Raw genomic sequence first — 21312 nt, 5'->3', positions numbered from 1 at the left:
TGTCAAAATCTATTTTCCCCCTAATGTTATGAAACCAAGAAATGGCTTTATTAATTCTACATTAGGATTATCTCTTTAGAGTTCAGCAATGTTTCAGAACATTATGATAATGGCAGACACATAAATTGTTCTTTACTTTCACAAATGGCTTGATCCTAAAAATGACCCTGTGAAGGATACTAACCACATCTTTCAGACAAGTAAACTTAAACAGCAAAAATTGAGAATTTTCTCAAGTTCACAGAACTAATAAAGATATAATGTTTGCCTCAAATAGGAAATAAGTAAAGAATGATGTAAAATATGGTTGCTTATTTATTAAGTCAGAATTTGAGCAAAATAAAGATAAAATATACTCCATAACAAAATTATAAATTTTTAGGAGAAATCAATGTCTTTGATTTTGCCTGACAGATCTGCTAATCACACATGCTGTTCTCCTTCTGTAGGCAGAATTCAATCTTTAGTCATCAATAAAATGCCAGAGAAGCTCAGTCCACTAATGGTAATGCATTTCACATAACAAAATGTGACTCTTTCAATGACAGGAAAAGTTTAATCCAGAACCTGGCTAATACAAATACTGTCAGGTGAGGTTCATTATACATTCTAAAGTAAAAGCAGTAAGATACAATGAATATACTATTTATAAAGAGTTCATGGAAGATTACAGCAATCAGAAGTAGTAAAAGATTTTGAAAATTTGAAGGTTCTATTACATGTCTCTTATTGCTAGAATGAAAATTAAAATACCCTGATAACTTGAGTTGTGGAAAAACTGAAACTAACCTAATATATAAATTCCCTGTGAAAGATATCAAGTCCTAAATGTAGACAGTGTTGTTGCTGACCTCAAAGCTACCAAAAACTCTTGAAATCAGTGTTTGCTTCCTATATCTGTTCAACAAATCTATAACTATTCTCACAAAATTAGAAGATATTGAAATTTAAAAGACCTAAAAGACTTTCTCTAAATGACGTATATACCATTTGCATAAGATCATAAATAAAGAGCAGGAACAGGTATCAGAATTTATTTAGTCAAAACCACTCATTCTACAGTTAAAAGCTCTAAGGTCTGGGGAGATTAAGTGATTTAGTCACATTTTTAGCATCTCTGAAAAAATGATTATCCAGGTTCTGCTTCATGTGAAGGGAGCTACCTATACTACAATATAGTCAATTTTGTAGAGTTTGACTTCTTTCTTAAATTCTTTAAAAAATCTATTTCCCATTAACATTTATTTTTATGTTTTAATTTTGACTTCTGAAGCCAAGAAGAATTAGACTTATGATAGTAGAATAGTCTGAAAAAGGAAAATACAAACTGAAACAAATCAAAATGAATAAAAAAAAAACAAAAAAAATCTGGTATAGTCATCAGACATCTATACTTGAATTCAGACTCAATCAATTCATCTATAAACATTTATTTAATATCCAACCAATACTTATTACACTGTCCCTTCTAGTTGCCTGCAGATTTATCTAAGATCAATAACAATAATAAAACTTCATTATGAAGTATGATGCAAAATAATTTCACAAAATCATAAATGCTTCTTGTGTGGTTTTTCAGTTCAACTCTTCATTATTCCATGAACCATAGCACATATTGACTATTCAGAGAGTATTCATGACAAAAATTCTGTAGTAGTTAGTTTGTCATTTCCTTTTTCATTGATTTGGAAAAAACTTCAGTGACTTGACCAAGTTCACAAAGCTAATAAGTCTCTGAAATCAGGGATTAAATTCTTGTATTCCTAACTCTGGGTGCAGTGGTCTATTGACTGTGCTGTCAAATGCCATAATAAATTAACAAAAACTCATATTAAAAACTAGAAAAAGAAATTCCATTCACAATAACTATACATGTATAAAATTCCAGGAAGTCTAATTACCAAGTGACCTACACAAAATATATTAATAAAATTAGATATTTATCAAAAAATTAAAAAGGACATGTTAAGTTATATAATAAATTAAAATATAACTAGGTGACTAAATTACATATTCAGCAATATGCCAATCAAACTACCAAAGATTTTTTCATAGATTTAAGCAAAAAATATAATTTATCAGAAGGTGCAAAAAATTCATAATCCTTAAGGAAATTGAGAAAAAAAAAGCAGCTCTCAAAGTATACCACAAAGTATACCTCAATACTTATTAATGCTATTTGACACTTATAATAAAGAAAATTGATTGGTAGAGCAAGAAGGAGATAATGTTTGATAATTCTAAGGATATCAAGCAGTATAGTAAGCCCTTCCTATTTGAAAACAAAATACAAAGCCAAAACAAAGCAAAAAAGTTTGGGGTATTTGTTTAGCAATCTGGATTCACACTATCAAATATTACAACAATATAAGAAAAATGATATTTAAGTAAAGGATTTAATACAATTGAATCCTTGAATAAAAATCATGTTTATTCTTCATTTTCAAAGAAGACCAAAACATCAAGGAGGTGATGTCATAAAAAAGCACATGAATTGAATTTGAGTGAGGGGGGACTGTGTAAATCACCTGCCTCACTTTCACCTCCAGAGACATCTGGGTCAAGTGGCCAGATATAAATCAGGACTATAGGAGATGACCCTGGATGTGAGGCAATCAGGGATAAGTGACTCTCCCAGAGTCACACAGCTAGTTAATTTCAAGTGTCCCAGGCTGGAAGAAGCCATAAAAAAGTAAGATGATAGATTTAAGTCTAAGATTCTGATGGCTTCTAACATACAGGTGATTACAAATGTTTAGCATATCACATTTATTTTGGCCTCATTAAAGCTAACAAACAAATGCAGTTAGGAGACCACTTTGTTTAGTTTGATTGATTTTTTTTTATTAAAGATAGTATTTGACTTTAACAAATTTCCCTAATCTTACTTCCCTCCCCTCACCCCGCCCCCCACGGAAAGCAATCTGTCAGTCTTTAATTTGTTTCCGTGTTGTACATTGATCCAAATTGACTGTGTTGATAGAGAAATCATATCCTTAAGGAAGAGACAAAAAGTCTAAGAGATAACATGATCAGACAATAAGATATCTGTTTTTTTCTTCTAAATTAAGGATACAGATGGCACTCTCCTTTGCAGACAGCCCAAAATTGTTTCCGATTGTTGCACTAATGGAATGAGTGAGGCCTTCATGGTTGAACATCACCCCCATACATATTGCTGTTAGGACATAAAGTGGTTTTCTGGTTCTGCTAAACTCACTCAGTATCAGTTCATACAAATCCCTCCTGGTTTCCTAAAAGAACAATAGTGTTCCATGGCATACATACACCAGTTTGCTAAGCCACTCCCAATTGAAGGACATTTACTTGATCTCCAATTCTTTGCCACCACAAACAGGGCTGCTATAAATATATTTGTACAAGTGACGATTTTACTCTTTTTAATCATCTCTTCAGGGAATAGACCCAGTAGTGGTATTGCTGGGTTAAAGAGTGTGCTCATTTTTGTTGCCCTTTGGGCATAGTTCCAAATTTCTCTCCAGAAAGGTTGGATGAGTTCACAGCTCCACTAATAATGTAACAGTGTCCCAGATTTCCCACAACCCTTCCAACAGTGATCATTATCCTTTCTGGTCATATTGGCCAATCTGAGATGTGTGAAGTTGTACCTCAGAGAAGCTTTAATTTGAATTTCTCTAATAATTAATGATTTAGAGCAATTTTTCATAAGGGTATGGATTGCTTTGATCTCCTCATCTATAAATTGACTTTGCATATCCTTTGACCATTTGTCAATTGGGGAATGGCTTTTTGTTTTAAAAATATGACTCAGTTCTCTGTATATTTTAGAAATGAGTCCTTTGTCAGAATCATTGGTTGTAAAGATTGTTTCCCAATTAACTACATTTCTTCTGATCTTGGTTACAGTGGTTTTATCTGTGCAAAAGCTTTTTAATTTAATGTAATTGAAATCTTCTAGTTAGTTTTTGGTGCTGTTCTCCAATTCTTCCTTAGTCATAAACTGCTCCACTTTCCATAGATCTGACAGGTAAACTAGTCCTTGATCTTCTAATTTGCTTATAGTATTGTTTTTTATGTCTAAATCCTGTAACCATTTGGATCTTATCTTGGTAAAGGTTGTTAGGTGTTGGTCTAATCTAAGTTTCTTCCATGCTAACTTCCAATTTTCCCAGCAGTTTTTGTCAAAGTAAGAGTTTTTATCCCAATAGTTGGACTCTTTGGGTTTATCAAAGAGCAGATTACCATAATCATCTCCTGCTTTTGCACCTAGTCTATTCCACTGATCCACCACTCTATTTCTTAGCTAATACCAAACAGTTTTGATGACTGATGTTTTATAATATAATTTTAGATCAGGTAGGGCTAATCCCCCTTCTTTTGCACTTTTTTTCATTACGTTCATGGAAATTTTTGACTTTTTATTTCTCCATATGAATTTACTTACAATTTTTTCTAACTCATTAAAGTAATTTCTTGGAATTTTGATTGGTAGGGCACTAAACAGGTAGTTTAGTTTTGGTAGAATTATTATTTTTATTATATTAACTCTACCTATCCATGAGCAGTTGATATTTGCCCAGTTATTTAAATCTGATTTAATTTGGGTGAGAAGTGTTTTATAATTGCTTTCAAAAAGTTTCTGAGTCTGTCTTAGCAAATAGACCCCAGTAATTTTATATTGTCTGAGGTTACTTTGAATGGGATTTCTCTTTCTAGCTCTTCCTGCTGTATCTTGCTAGACATATATAGAAAAGTTGAGGATTTATGAGGGTTTATTTTATAACCTGCAACTTTGCTAAAATTGCTAATTGTTTCCAGTAGATTTAGATGATTTCTTGCAATTCTCTAGGTAGACCATCATGTCATCTGCAAAAAGTGAGACTTCTGTCTCTTCTTTCCCAATTCTAATACCTTCAATTTCTTTTTCTTCTCTAATTGCTGAAGCTAACATTTCTAATACCATATTCAATAGTAGTTGTGATAATGGGCACCCTTGTTTCACCCCTGATCTTATTGGGAATGCCTCTAGTCTCTCCCCATTGAATATAATGCTTGTTGAAGGTTTCAAATAGATACTGCTAATTATTCTAAGGAACAGTCCATTTATTCCTACACTCTCTAGTGTTTTTAGTAAGAATGGATGCTGTATTTTGTCAAAAGCTTTTTCAGCATCTATTGATATGATCTTATAATTTCTGATATGTTTGTTGTTGATATAATTGAGTACACTAACAGTTTTCCTAATACTGAACCAACCCTGCATTCCTGGGATAAATACTACTTGATCATAATGTATTATCCAAGTGATAACTTGTTGTCGTCATTTTGCTAAGATTTTACTTAAGATTTTTGCATCTATCATCAGGGAGATAGGTCTATAATTTTCTTTCTCTGTTTTAACTCTTCCTGGTTTAGATAACAGCACCATATTGGTTTCATAGAGTTAGGCAGAGTTCCATCTTTCCTTATTTTTCCAAAGCATTTATATAGAATTGGAACCAATTGTTCCTTAAATGTTTGGTAGAATTCACTTGTGAATCCATCAGTCCCTGGACATTTTTTCTTAGGGAGTTCAGTGATGGCTTGTTGAAATCCATTTTCTGAGATAGGGTGTTTAGGTATTTTATCTCCTCTTCATTTAGCCTGGGCAACTTATATTTTTGTAAATATTCATCCATTTCACTTAGATTATCAAATTTATTGGCATAGAGTTGGCAAAATAATTTTGAATTATTACTTTCATTTCCTCCTCATTGGTGGTGAGTTCACCTTTCTCATTTATGATACTAGCAATTTGGTTTTCTTCTGTCTTTTTTTAATCAAATTGACCAGAGGTTTATCAATTTTATTAGATTTTTCATAATACCAACTGTTGGTTTTATTTATTAATTCAATAGTTTTTGCTTTCAATTTTATTAATTTCTCCTTTAATTTTTAGAATTTCTAATTTGGTATTTAATTGGGGATTTTTAATTGTTCTTCCTCTAATTTTTTTAGTTGTATATTTAGTTCATTAATTTCCTTTTTCTCCAATTTATTCATCCCATAGATTTTGGTATGTTGTTTCATTATTGTCATTATCTAGGATAAAATGGTTAATTCTTTCTCTAATTTGTTTTTTGGTCCTCTCATTCTTTAAAATGAGTTTATTCAGTTTCCAATTGGTTATGGGTCTATATCTCCTTGACCCACTGTTGCATATGACTTTTATTGCATTATGATCTGAGAAAGATGTATTCACTATTTCTGCCTTTCTGCAGTTGATCATTAGGTTTTTATGTCCTAGTACATGTTCAATTTTTGTATAAGTTCCATGTACTGCAGAGAAAAAGGTATGTTCCTTTCTATCCCCATTCAATTTCCTCCATAAATCTACTATATCTATATCCAGGCCCTTCAATCCCTTAATACTGATGTAGCCAGGTCCTATGCAATCCTGACTGTGAAGCCTTGGTATTTGAACTGGTTCTTTCTGGACACTTGCAAGATTGTCTCCTTGATCTGGTAGTTCTGGAGTTTGGCCACAATATTCCTTGGTGTTTTCATTTGGGTATCTCTTTCAAGAGGGGATCAATGTATTCTTTCAATATCTATTTTGCCCTCTGGTCCCAGAATATCAGGATAGTTCTCCTTTTCTATATCTTGAAGTATAGTGTCCAGGCTTTTATTTTTTTCTTCAAGTTTTGTAGGTAATTCTATGATTCTTAATTTGCCTCTTCTGGTTCTTTTCCCAGATCAGTTGTTTTGCCAATGAGTTATTTTAAATTTTCTTCTATTTTTTAAATTTTGTTTAACAGATTTCAATTTTTTTTAGTGAAGAGTTTTCTTCTTTTACCTTTTGCATCTCCTATTCCAAATGATCAATACTGTTTTTGAAGGAATTTTTAACTGTTTCCATTGGCCCAAATGTGTTTTTTTTTGAGTATTTTAAAATTTATTTTCATCTAATATGCACATGTATATTTTTAAGTTACAAAGTTTTCTTCCACCTTCACTTCTCACCCCCCCCCCTCCTTAGTGGTGAATAGTCAGTTTAGCATTATACATACATCTTTTGAAAAACATGTTAACAGGTTAGTTATTTTTGGTATGAGGAATTAGGATTAAGAGAAAGAGATAATTTTTAAGTGTTTATCAGAGTCTGATTTTTGTTTTCTGTTTTGTTTTCTTTTTCTTCTACTGGATGAGAATAACATAGTCCATAGTTGCTCTAATACAGTTATCCTGGCTCTCTGAACTCCTGAGAGGAACTGCTTCCATCAAGTTTATTCTTCTAACAATGTTGATGTTGATTTGTACATTGTTCTCTTGGTTCTACTCCCTTTGTTCAGCATCAGATCCCATAAACCATTCCACGCTTCTCTAGAGTCTGACCATTTTTTTGTTTCTTATAGAACAATATTATTCCATAATATTCATGTGCTATACCTTGTTTAGCCCCAACTGTGTTTTCAAAGGATTTATTTTCTTGTAAGGTGTTAAGTTTCTCTTGCATAATGCTAATTTTATCTTGCATTTCTTTTCCCAATTTTTTCCATTCGAATTTTAAACTCCTTTCTATTTTCTTCTAAGTAATCTTTTTGGGCTGGAGACCAGTTGAAATTCTCCTCTGAATGTCCAGCCCTTCTGTCCTCATTTTTTCTGAGCTTGTTTCCTTATCTCCAAGGTAGTAGCAAACCTTTTTCTTAACAAAAATATTGACCAAGAAAGCATCATGAACCACCCATCTTTACAAATTTAGAACAATTTTAAAGCAATCTATTCCAACATTAAGGGAATCATTAATAAAAAGGTGAGGAGGGCGAAAAGGTATTATATTTTTTAACATTTTCTTACCATCTTTCAATTAATAGTTACAAAGAATGTAAGATATATTTGACATTTATCTAATTTAAAAAGTGATGATTTGGAGAATTAATTGTAAAGTTAAGGGCTGCCTTCCAAGTTCTATTTTCTGAGGGAAGTTCTTAGCTACTTTTGGTTACCTTGTTTTTTTTCCCCTCTCTACTTCTTTTTTATTTTCATCTTTTAAGCTCCAGCTCTTTTCAAAGTCATTAATTTCTTTCATCAGGAAGTGAACTTTCTATTCTTTGGACTCATATTACTTCTGCTACAAAGGTTGCATAGTAAAAGAAGAAAATTGCCTTTATCTAGAATAATTCTTAATAAGCTTTGGAACCTAGAACAAAATACAACTTCTCTATGATCAGTATTTTGATCTATAGAAAGATAACACCTAAAATTTCTCACAACTCTAAAATTTTGGCAACATTTCTTAGATTTCATTATGTTTGTGTTGTCTTTTTTAATTAACAGATTAAAATTCATTGAAAAGCTTTTTTTATTTTAGCAGTTTCAATCTTGTCCAACTTTTCATGACCCTATTTGAATTTTCTTGGCAAATATACTGGCATGGTTTGTCATTTGTTTCTCTATTTAATTTTATAGATGAGGAAACTTAGGCAAATTGGTTTATGTTACATTCCTAAAGTTGCCCAGATAATAAATGCCTGAGATCAGATTTTAACTCATGGAGATGAATATTTCTTAATCCAAACACAGTTTTCTATTTACTGTATCGCTACATGACAAATCCACATAATGATCTAAATGTATATTAGAGAGCTAAGAAATTTTTGAGGCTCACTAAGGAAATAATAGTAGATATTATGAAATATAATTTATTTTTGTGGTTTAGTGATTTCATTGTGTTTGACTCTTTCTTATCCTATTTGGACTTTTCTTTGTAAAGCTAATTGGAAATTTGTCATTTTCTTCAACTCATTTTCATAATAGACAAAACATAATCAGAAATAATTTTTTTAAAAATACCAACACACAAGAAAAAATCCATTCAGTTATTTAAATAGAACTATCCCTATAGTCTCTGCTCATTTCCAAATTCCTCCTTCTTTTGTGACTACAAAGGATGGAAAGGCTGATTGATAGGGAAGAGTGCAAAGTTTTTGTTCAGTCATTTTCAATTATGCTATTTCCTCATCTAGGGTTCCTTCCTCAGTTCATTTTTACAGATGAGGATCATAAGGCAAGCAGGTTCAAATCATTTCCCCAGGGTCAAATAAATAGTATGTTTTTGAGATCATTTTTTTTTTAAAACATGAGGATGACTTTCAGGCCAGCATCCATCCACCATCCATAACTGCTTATAAAGAACATTGAACTAGGAGCCAAGAGATCAGGGTTTTAGGCTTATTTGTTATTGTGGTTGGAGTTGTTGCTGTTAATATTATTATTTTTCAGTCAATCACCTCTGACTCTTTGTTTCTGACCCAATTTGTTGTTTATTTGTTTGCTTGCAAAGATAATTGAATTGGTTTGCCATTTCCTTTTCTAACTTATTTTACAAATGGGAAAATTGAGGCAAAAAGAGTTAAGTGACCCCCTCATGTACACACATCTAGTAAGTATCTGAGTTTGAATCTGAACTTAGGTCTTCCTTACTCCAGATCTGGGATTCTATCTACTGCACTGTCTAATAGCCCCAAACTATATTTGTCAGGAAATTTAAAAAAAATCCTACAAAAAACCCCAAAACAACAAAACAACCTTCCTCAAAATGCAACCATAAAGAAGGAGCTCTAATTGTATTAACAATAATGTCACTTGCAAGAAGAATGTAAGCCTGTTAAGTTGCTTTTTCCAAGTGCCCTCTCCCTACACCTAACACCTTCACTTTGTTCTTGATATCCAAGTATCTCTCTCCATTCCCCATGTTTCTAGACTCTTTTCCTTATACTTAACTCCGATCTTTTGAATGTTATAGTTACCGAAGCTTAACATTTATCAGGTAAAAGAAGACCAAGTAAAATAGGACAATATAATATTATAGAATCTATAATACTTGTGACAAAATAAAATATTAACACCTAACATAGAATCTAATTATGATGAATGGGGCCATTGCTATGTTAATGTAGTATTTCATACTTTGTCATTTTATTTAAAATAATATCATTTCATTGAATTGTGGACCATTTAATAGAGTGTATGTGTCTGTATGTATAGAGGGATTTCTTCTAAAAATGAGCAGTCATTCCTTTTAAAAGATCTGTTTCTCTTGTCTATTATGGCACAAATGGTAATACTTTCTTAAAAATTTATTTATGTTATCACATTACTACATTAGTTTGTTATAAAAGTAAACATAATCCCCTCTCTCCCCAAAGAGATAAAAAAAAAACTCAAGAAAAGTGAGAGACAATAAGTGTATTTCAATCTGCCTTGTCTTTGGGATGAATCACATTCTTTATCATAAATTCATCAGACAAATTGCTTCACTATTTTTTCCACAGTTACTATTTCTGGCTCTATCTCCCTATCTCCCTTCTCTCTCTCTCTCTCTCTCTCTCTCTCTCTCTCTCTCTCTCTCTCTCTCTCTCTCTCTCTCTCTCTTGCCATTCACCCTGCCCTTCCTCAAGATTGTGTTGAATCTGTGTACCTTCTCACATAATCTTCCCTTTCTTCCATCACCTATAACCCTCCCCCCCATCCCCTGTCCCCTATCCCTTTCCCTCTCTTTTTTCCTGTAGGGTAAAATAGATTTCTTTTTTAAAATTATGTAGCATTTTATTTGTTGTCCAATAACATACAATGGTAGTTTCCACCAATTTTTTTTTGCAAAGTTTTGAATTTTACATTTTTTCCATCGTCCCTTCCTCCCCACTCCACTCAATAAAAGACAATCTGATACAGGCATTACATTTCTATCTATGAAATTCATAGATTAAAATTGAATGTGTTGTGAGACAAAAAACAGATCCAAAGGGAAGAAAGAAGACTTTGGAGATAGAAAAATTACATAATACCTAAGACAAATTTTAAAAATTCATGATAAAAAGCTTCAGTCTTCATTTAAATTCCACTGTTCCTTCTCTGGATAAAGATGGTATTCACCATCACAGATCCCCTAAATTTTCCCTGTTATTAGTGTATGCAATGCTCTTTTGGTTCTGCTCATCTTTCTCAGCTCAGTATGAAAGATTTCTATACCCCACTTACTGTGTGTTATTTCCTCCCTGAGCTCCTTCTGATAAGAACAGAGGTTCACTCATTACCCCCTCACCTTCTCCCCTTCCATTCCATTGTAAAAGCTTTTTCTTGCTTCTTTTGTGTGAAATAACCTAGCACATCCTACCTCTCCTTTCCTTTTCTCCTGATACATTCCTTTCTTGGCCGTTATCTCCATTCTTGTGAAATATATCTTCATATTCAGCTCCTTCCTGTGCCTTGTCTATATAAACTCCTTATAATTGTCCTAATAAAAGAGAAAGTTCTTATAAGTTATCAGTATTATCTTCCCATGCAGTAACATATTCCAGCATCATTGAATCTCTCATAATTTTCCCTTCCTCTATGCTTCTTCTGAGTCCTGTACATGAAGATCAAATATTCTGTTGAGTTCTGGTCATTTAAACAGAAAGGTTTGGAGGTCCCCTATTTCATTGAATGTCCATCTTTTCCTTTGAAAGAGGATGTTCACTTTTGCCAGTTCCTGGTTGCAATTCAAGCTCTTTTGCATATCAGAATATCATAGCCCAAGCCCTAAGAGCCCTTAATGTAGACACTGCTAAAACTTGAATAATCCTAATTGTAACTTCATGATATTTGAATTGTTTCTTTCTGGTTTCTTGTAATATTTTCACCTTGATTTGGATTCTGAAATTTAACTATAATATTTCTCTAAGTTTTTCTTTTAGGATCTCTTTCAGGAGGTGGTCAATGGATATCCTCAATTTTTACTTTACCCTCCGCTTCTAGGATTTCAATGCAATATTCCTGGAGAATTTCTTAAAAAATGAAGTCTAGGTTCTTTCTTGGTCATGAATTTAAGCTAGCCCAATAACTTTTAAATTATCTTTCCTGCACATTTTTTCAGGTCAGTTGTTTTCCACTGAGAGATTTTACATTTTCTACTAGTTTTTCAAACTTTTGGTTTTGTTTCATTGTTTCTTAATTTCTCACAAAGTCATCAGCTTCCCTTTTAAGTACATTCTACATTTGAAGGAATTATTTTCTTCAGAGACCTTTTTTATCTCCTTTTCCATCTGGCCAGTTCTGCTTTTAAGACATTCATATCCTTGTTGAACTTTTTTTGACTTCTTTTTTGTTCATTTGAACTAAACTGGTTTTTAAGATGTTATTTTCATCAGCAAGCTGCTGACTGTTTTCATGACTTTCTTGCATTGCTCTCATTTCTCTCCACAATTTTTCCTCTATCCACTTCATTTGAATTTCAAAATCTTCTCTGTGCTCTTCCATAGCCTGAGACCAATTCATAATTTTTCTTGGATGTTTTGGATACAGAAGTTTTGACTTTGTCTTCTTCTCAGTGTGAATTTTGATCTTCCATGGGACCAAAGTAATTGCATTTTTCTTTTGTTGATTGCTCATTTCCCCAACCACTGACTTGATTTCAACTCATGGTTAAAGTGGAATTCTTCCAGGATGTACTTTCTCAAGTTTTTGAGGGATTTTACAGACTGATCTCCTGGCCTGTGTTCTGGTCTGTGTATAATCACAAGTATTCCCCTTTGCCCTGGAATGGTGAGGAGGGAACCTGCTCTGTTATGGTAGTATGAGACTCCAAGACTGCAACCTAGATCTGAGTATGAGCAAAGTAACATCATCCTGTCCCAGGAGTAGCAGAGAGACCTCTGCGGTCACCCCCACCCTCTTTACCTTCCATGGGTTGAGGGCTCTAGAAGCAGTTGCTGGGTGACTCTAGAGGCCTGCTTCTGGTTCCTGGGGCTGAGGTTGTGCTGAGGTCTATGCTGGTCTGGGCTTTGTGTTCACTCTGATCTTCCAAGTTGTCCTTGGAGATCTCTGTATTAAGAGGTCTGGAAATTACCCCTGCTATCATGGATCCAGGAGCCCTCAGACACACTGGTAGGCTGATCATGGATGTTTGGAGCCAGTTTACTCTGGCAAATGGTGTGACAAGGCTGCAATATGAACCTTTACAAGCATAGTGTAACAGACCCTTCCCATGGAACTTTCAAGTTGTCCTGGCCTGGAAAATTAATTCACTCAGTCTTTCTGGAGGTTCTGCCATCCTAGAATTTAGTGAGAATCATAGTTTAAATGATTTTGGAGTGGTATGGGGAGAGCTTCTGGGATTTCCTACCTTCATTCTGCCATCTTGGCTCCAACATAGAGTAATGATTTAATTAAATAACTAAATTATAAAAAAAATTATATTCAATAAAATATCTCTACATATCTTGTCATTATATATTCAGTATGATATCAAGAGATTTGTCTTTGATGTCATTAAAAATTATTATGTCTCCTATTAGATCTTTTAGCACTGAAGTGCCTCCCTGTCCTTGAGATAACTTACTGTCAATTGAGATATTCTTTAACTGTTATTTCTTTTCTCTGACAGGTGAAGGAACTTGATTTAAAAATCAAATAAACCATCAGAAATACAAATTAAATGCTTCCTACAGAGATGCTTTATGTTTCCTATTAGCCAGCATCCTCAACTTTCTATTTTCAGTTGATTATTAAACTTCTAGAATTATACTGCATATGATGACCAATGGACAAGGAAAAGAGCATTGTTGTTACACAAAATGTGATATTCTAGCATTCATGCTAATGAGATAATTTTTTAAAGAAAGATTACATTTATTTTGAGTTTTACAATTTTTCCCCCTATTCTTGCTTCCCCATGCCCTGCAGAAGGCAGTCTGCTAGTCTTTAAAATTATTTCTATGTTATGCATTTATCTAAGTTGAATGTGATGCCAGAGAAATAATATCCTGGCCTTTCAGGTTGAGAGCAGAGAGAGTCCCGCGGCCCCAGTGCCCCTTCCCACCGGGGGCACCCAGAGTCCAGCCGGACCGGAGCCCCAGTACATAACCTCAAGCCAGATATGCACTGGATCTGTTGAATGGGCAATTCTTCCATTTCCTAGTACAAAACTGCAGATCAACCTTTTTGCACTTCTAAGCCCACGCTACATCCACTATCCAGCTCTGGAGAGCTGCCAGATATCTCTGCTTCTTACTTTTTGCACAATTAGGGGAAAATAAAAGTGCAACATACAGCAGTCCTGATATGGCTGAAGTGAAATCAATGTTCCCGGGAAGTCCTTCCCAAACAAGGGCAGTTGTCTGTAGAAGATGTGGCCACAATGGTGCTATGCAAACCCAAACTTCTGCCACTAAAATCTCTGACTCTTGAAAAATTAAAGAAAATGCAGCAAACAGCACAAGAAACTATTCGCCAACAGGAAATGACAGAAAAGGAACAGCACCAAACTAAGGAATGATTCATTCATCAATTTTGTAACTTTTACTTGTTGATAGTTTTTCAAAGTAATTCACATTTGTTTGCTAAACTTTTGATTTTTATTAAAGTTAAAATTCATTTAAAATAAGCAGACAAATATAAGTCATCATAAGAACAAAATAAATTTAAGCTTTTATAATTCCTATTATGGACTATGTTCCAACTTTTACTTTGGCCACAATTTATTTTAATCTTTGGTACTCTGTTTAGCGATTGTTGGAATTCTAAGTTCTACTACCAGACTACTATTTTTTGTCTAGATGTTATGCATCATGTCTACTTTTATCAATTTTAGAGATTCAAGAACCAACCCATAAAATATGTAACTTCATTAAAGTTCTACACATTGGCCTTTATGCATGCCATATCATGACTTAATTTTTTTTTATTTTTAAGTGAGTGTGCATAATTATTTTTCAATGGGGAAAGAAAAAATATCTAAAAACAATTATAAAGATACCATGTAAGTATATACATATATATATATTATGTATACATATTGCACACATACACACACACACACACACACACACACACACATACACACAAACATTTGAAAATTACATCAAAAATAAGCTAAGTTTCTCTTTAAGGATTCCCTGGGAACCTGAAGCAGAGGGAGAACCTGAATAGATTTGTGAAACCAGAAACATGGTAGACGTGCTTTTACTTTTAGTTGATAAAAACCATGTATGTTTTACACAGTATTTTTTTTTAACAGAAGTTACAGCCGATTTTTCTTGGACAGCAGGAGTAAAATAAATGTAGCAGTATTCCTGAACAATAAAAGTGTTTTTTTAGGAAAAAAAATTAAAATTTAAAAATTAAAAAAAAAGAAATAATATCCTTAAGGAAGAAAAATAAAGTATAAGAGATATCAAAATTATATAATAAAATATTTTTCCCCTAAATTGAAGGTAATAATCTTTGTTTTTTGTTCAAACTTCATAATTCTTTCTCTGGATACAGATGGTATTCTCCATCACAGATAGCCCAAAATTGTGCCCGATTGTTGCACTGATGGAATGAGCAAGTCCATCAAGGTTGATCATCACCCCCATGGTGCTGTTAGGGTGTGCAATGTTTATCTGGTTGTCCTTATCTTGATCGCACATTCTAATGGGATATTAACAAAGAATTCTAATTATTTGTTAAATAGACAAAAACCAATTTACTGATAAATTATCTGCTAATAAAATGTATTTATTGAGTTTAGTGAGGTCTATCCCAAATCCTGATACCCTATTTAGCTGAATAGCAATTTAATGGGAGACCATAGTGGCACAAGTTGACATTCTGATGATTGTAGTAGTCACCTAGACTTAGAGATAAAATTCAAGTTGATTTAGAACATAGACATTAGACATGAGTGAGATGGGCAAAAAAGGTTTTTTGCAAAATTGAATCTAGTACAAGAACCAAGTTAGACCCTGAAAATGCCATTTGTAATCATTATAATAATTTTAATATAAGAATTTATTAAATTAACTTTTTTTCCTGTATGTTCACATTCAGCTTTCCTCAACTTTGAATTTCTCAACATATACGCCATAGAAATGTAGAGCAAGACTAATCTATAGTCTAGGATTCTTTTGTAATTTGCATCCTTCCTCTTCTTCCTCAATAAAATTAAGTTTAATTACTTTTTTATTGTTGATCAATAATATTTAGATATCTTGAGTATAAGATGTTCTTATGAAAATTTCTTTCAAATCCACAGGTTCATAACTCCTGCTAACTAGTCTTAGAGGCTTATTTGGGTTACCTAGGAGGTCATTTCAATGACTTGGAAGTAAGCATATATCAGAGACAGAAGTTGAGCCTAGCTCTTCTGCCTCAATACTAAGAATAGTTCATATTATTATAGATGCCTTTTATTGTGCCTTAGGCTTTACTATTTTATTTATTTGTTTGTTTCTTTACTTATTTATCTATTACTATAAGATACTTTGATTTTCTATATGTTCCTGAAGATCAAATGTTGGACTAAATGACCTTTTGACATTCATTTCTTCAAGGTCAGGAATTGTCTAAATTGTTATGCCAGTTTATCCATTTATATGCTACATTCAGCTCTTTCTAAAATAAATTAAGACTTTATAGGAAAAAAAAGACTTTATGATGTATTGGATGAAAGATAGGTTTTAGAGTTAGGTAGACCTAAGTTCAAGAGCCACCTACTATGCAAATTGGCTCTATGACCCATTATTTTTCATCTAAATGCTCTAGGTATTTAAAGACTTTAAGAAAGTCTTTTAAAAAAATCTTAATCTTTAAAATGTTTTAAATTTGAAGACTCACATTAGTAAAGAGAGTTTTCTCACTGGGGAATTTCTTTCATCACTGACATAACAGATAAGGTTTTCAATTCTCCCAATACCCAACAAGAATAAAATAATATCAGTAATGTTCAGTGTTTAGAGAATACTCTTATTAATGAATCAATGTGAAAAAGGCTATAGTTAGAAATGTAGTAGGTTGTGGTTATATAAATAACAATTGATGTAAAACATTTCCTTTTTTTCAAAGAGTTTAGATTTTAAAAATAAGACACCCTGGAATTATTGAAAGGAAGTTTTGGAAGGTAGTATTGAAAATAGTGAATAGAAACATAGTAGCTAGAAGTGGTAATGGGTAGAGTCCTGGTCCTGAATTCAGGAAGACTTGAGTTCAAATTTGACCCCAAACATTTATTGTGTGACCTTGGCAAGTCTAATCCTGATTATCTCCCATCCAGGATCTCTTCATTCATTCTAATTCATATCTGCACAGTGGATCCAAATGGCTCTGGAGGAGAAAGTGAGTCTGGTGACTTAGCATAGCACTCTCTCACTCAAATCTAATTCTCTTGCATATCATGGCATCACCTCTCTGATGTCATGGTCTTCTTCAAGAATGAAGGACAAACATCAATTCACTTAATCATGATTATCTCACATCCAGGATAGCTCCAGTCATCCTGATTCAATGTGACTAACTGGACCCAGATGACTGGAGAAGAAAATGAGGCTGGTGACTTAGAACAGCAGCATCTCACTCAAATCAATTTCACATGCTTATCAAAGAACCACATCTCTGATGTTATAGTCATCTTCTAGAATGAAGGACAAATATCATCATCATCATCATCAGAGCAGTCAAGTATCACAGTCGTTCCATAAAGAATAAGAGTATTCCTGACTGTTTTTCCCAGACCAAGAGGTAAGAGATATATCTGTCTATAAGGTGTAGGGAAGATAGCTAAAAAAATGCCTCCTTAGGCCTGGATTGTTGATGAATAGGATGCCAAACATGGTTGGAGGTACCTTTAGTGGGTCAGGCAAATTTATACTCACTGACTAGTCATGAAAACATTTATCTTTGCTGTTATGATGTTGGTCCTAATAAGTAATTTGGTAGGAAATTGAATATGTATGCCTACTCTACTGGGCAATTTAACATTAAAGTATATTTGCTCAAAAATATGACTCATGCTTCTACTGGTAGTAAAAAATATGAACGGCTGACTAATTTAAATATCCTTCTTCACACTATCTGGATAGTAATTATCACTAAAATCTGTTCAAATTTTTGTCTTGTAGTTTGCAATTTGGGGGTCAAGTTTTTATAGGCGTAGGGAGCTATCATACTTTATTTGATTATATAAATGCTAGGCTATATTTGAACCTAAAATTGTTACATTAAGTTAAATGCCTGGTTAAGCCTTCCATATTGTTCAGTGTCTGTAGAGATCCTTCCATTAACCAAGTCTTTTGTATACTCACCACAATTATCAGAACTTTTTCCCTTGACAAAATTGTGAATTAAGTATAATTTTACATGGAAATCTCTGTTTTCATAATCCTTCCACCTCTCATGAAAGCTTTCTCCTTTGTCTTTTAGGCACCCAATGACTTTATGTTGCTTCCCAGACACCTACTGCCATTTTCCCCTCAAAAATGAATTAATTACAAGTATACTGAGTTTTTTCCTCAAGTTTTTTTTAAGCAGATGAACAAAACTAAAGCCTCAAGACATGAAAAAAAAGTTTAAATTCATAAAGTTAAAGATGCAGAGCTGAGATATATGGTCAAGTCTCTAATTTTAAATCCCAATGATATTTCCATTAAATATTGATGCCTTATAAACATGAAAATCAGTAAAGAAAATTTAGAGCACTTTAGTCTCAGAAACTCCCACCTTCACTCCCAAGCTTCTTTCCTCATCTATTTACACATTCTCTGTATACAACAGACAATGCTCCTGCCTGTTAAAAATTCAGACTCTGACAGCTATAATTTAGAATAGAAGAAAAGAAAGGGAAAACAGAAGGTGAAGAGAGGAGGTAAAGATATACACACTTAGAGGAATACACACACACATGTATAATTTTAAAGAAATATATCCATCTATATAATTCTTTCCTAAAGATTATGTGTATCTGTATATTCATAGATGCATATATACATACATACAATTCTAAAGAATGCAACTTGGAAAATATTATTAATAGGAAAAATTACAGTTAAGGACCAGCATTCCTGGGGCAGCTAACTGGTGAAGTAGATAGAACACTGACCCTGGAATCAAGAGGTCTTGAGTTCAAATTCAACCTCAGATACTTAATAATTACCTAGGTATGTGACCTTGGACAAGTCACTTAATCTCATTGCCTTGCAAAAGTTTAAAAAAAAAGAATGAGCATACCTTCTGGCTTGTGTAGAATGATTTCCAACTCATATTTATCAATTTATTTTTATCATACAGTAGCAAAACATTATAGTGAATCAATAGGTTTATAATCAGGAAAACCTGCGTTCAAAACCTGCCTGTGAATACTTATTGCATGACTTTCTTTGGAGAAGACATAATTTTCACAATAGAAATTCCTTACACTGATGAAATCTCAGAAGCTTTATTTATTCACTCATTTTCAAATTAATATAGAATTATATTTCACATGCTTAAAATGTTTAAGTTCCTGCCCACATTAGTCAGTAATTCAAGGCCTTAAATGGTTTAGTTTCAACCAGCCTTTAGTCAGAATGCTTCCTTTCAAGTACTCTCTTTTAATAAAACTGAATTTATTAACTATTCCCTTTTGCTATCCCAAAGACTACTTATTGAAAAATCCTGCATATCACTTAAAGTTCAGCTCAAATGCTATTTCCTCCCATTAAACTTTACCAATCTACAAAATTAAAAATGATCTTTTACTCTTCATACTTTCATAGCATCCTTTTTATATTTAAGTTATGGATTCATTGAGTTCAATGGTTCAATCCATCACAAATTCCTAATAGATTTTCAGCTACCCAAGGACAAAGATGACTTATTTATGCTTGAATCTCATGTTATACCTATGAAATAATTTTGCCTTTGTTAGTTTCACTGTACTTTTTATTGTTTACTTATTCTATTAAATAAATACTAAGCATCATATCTCAACAACTCAAAAGCAATTTGGAAACAATAGTGTTATAACAATAAATGAATAAACCAGCATTGCAATAAAAGTAAACCAAATAAATGACAAATTGACCCTATCATTTCAGATTTGTCTGGTGAATGAAAGTCATGGTGATGGATACATTTTAAGGTCCTCACAAAAATGCAATTCTTCTTTGATTCATTTAGGCAACAATGAATTATAATCCCTGGAAGAAGTTTGTTCTAAGCATAATTCTCCATGATATATGAACCAAGGCCATAATTTGTGATCATAGGTAATAATTCTGAGTTGCAGTTTCCAATTTTTCTTCTAAAATGTTATTATTGTTATGACAAATTATTCAACTTTTTCTCTGACCTGAGTAGATTAAGACTGGTGAGTAATAGCCAGGTTGTAAATGATCTAAAGTACTGAGTTTATTTGTTGAGTATCTGACACATATAAACTTATCCTTCACATTAACTATTTACAGTGAATCTTGGCGAAAATTTTTCTATAAAAATTAGGTAATTACTTCTTTCTTGTACTTGTTTGTGATTCTCTTAATGCCCTATAATTTCAGTTGTCCCCAGTTTATTTCTATCAGGTTTATATAAAGGAAGGATGCTACAGTTAAGAGTCAGGAAGACATATCCAAATTTGCCTCTGACACTTTAATAGATGTGTAACCATAGGTAAGTCAATTAATCTCATGGAACTTCCTTATTTTTGAAGGGGAATAATAAGATTTACAGCACCTGTCTAAAAGGAATTAAGGTTCAAATGAAAGAATGTTAAATAAGGTGTAGTTCCTAAATCATTATGTAAATGTCAGTTTCATGAAATCAGATCATTTAGAGTCTTAGAAAAATTTCACATGAAATCATGGATAAAGTATCAATCTCAGAATCAAGATTCTGACACATTCTATTAAACTGTGTGATGATGAACATATCAAAAATTCTCAGTGCCTCACTTAAGTTTCTAAAATTAAAGATTTATATGAGTTGCTGCATTGCCTCATTTGGAGAGTTTCTACATTACTATTCTAGGAGTTTCAAATATAGTCGAAATTATATATCTAAAAGATAAAGTGATGAAGCAGGCAAGGTAGAAACAGCAAAAAAGACAAGGAGTGTTCCTAGAGGCTGAGATTAAATAACTTTCCCATTTTTATACATTAAAAAAATATCAAAAGCAGGATTTAAACCTTTGTCTTCCTGATTCATTTCAAATAGTATTCATTATGTCATGCTAAGCTAGAAAACACTGTGATTGTTGTGATTTTAAAAAGCATTTTTGTAATTTTTGAATTCATGTAATTCCCCACAATTCCTTGCCATAAGTGGAAATTGAAAAAATCACTTTGAGACAAAATCAAAAATATAAATAGCTAAAATGAAAATAAACAATCAATAAAATTAAGCATGTGTTGTGAATGTGTTTTCTTTGTGAGGTAGTATTGTTTGTAAACAGTTTGAAACATGTCAAGCATGAATTTATATAGTGTTTTCTGGTGATATGTATGCCATGCTACCTAACTTTATCTGAACTAACTTCTTTTGAAAAATCTGATCCAAGTACCTGAATTTGAATTTCTCTTA

General features: G+C 32.8%; 1 pseudogene; it reads left to right on the top strand.

Annotated features, from left to right (window-relative positions):
• Positions 1-14064: 14064 nt before the first annotated feature.
• LOC141516288 (BBSome-interacting protein 1-like) lies at positions 14065-14278 on the top strand (annotated as a pseudogene).
• The last annotated feature ends 7034 nt before the right edge of the window (positions 14279-21312 follow it).

The sequence above is a fragment of the Macrotis lagotis genome, chromosome 3 (assembly GCF_037893015.1).
Source record: "Macrotis lagotis isolate mMagLag1 chromosome 3, bilby.v1.9.chrom.fasta, whole genome shotgun sequence".
NCBI classification, from domain to species: domain Eukaryota; kingdom Metazoa; phylum Chordata; class Mammalia; order Peramelemorphia; family Peramelidae; genus Macrotis; species Macrotis lagotis.
The sequence above is the reverse complement of the archived record's forward strand: the minus strand, read 5'-3'. Positions and strand labels throughout refer to the sequence as shown.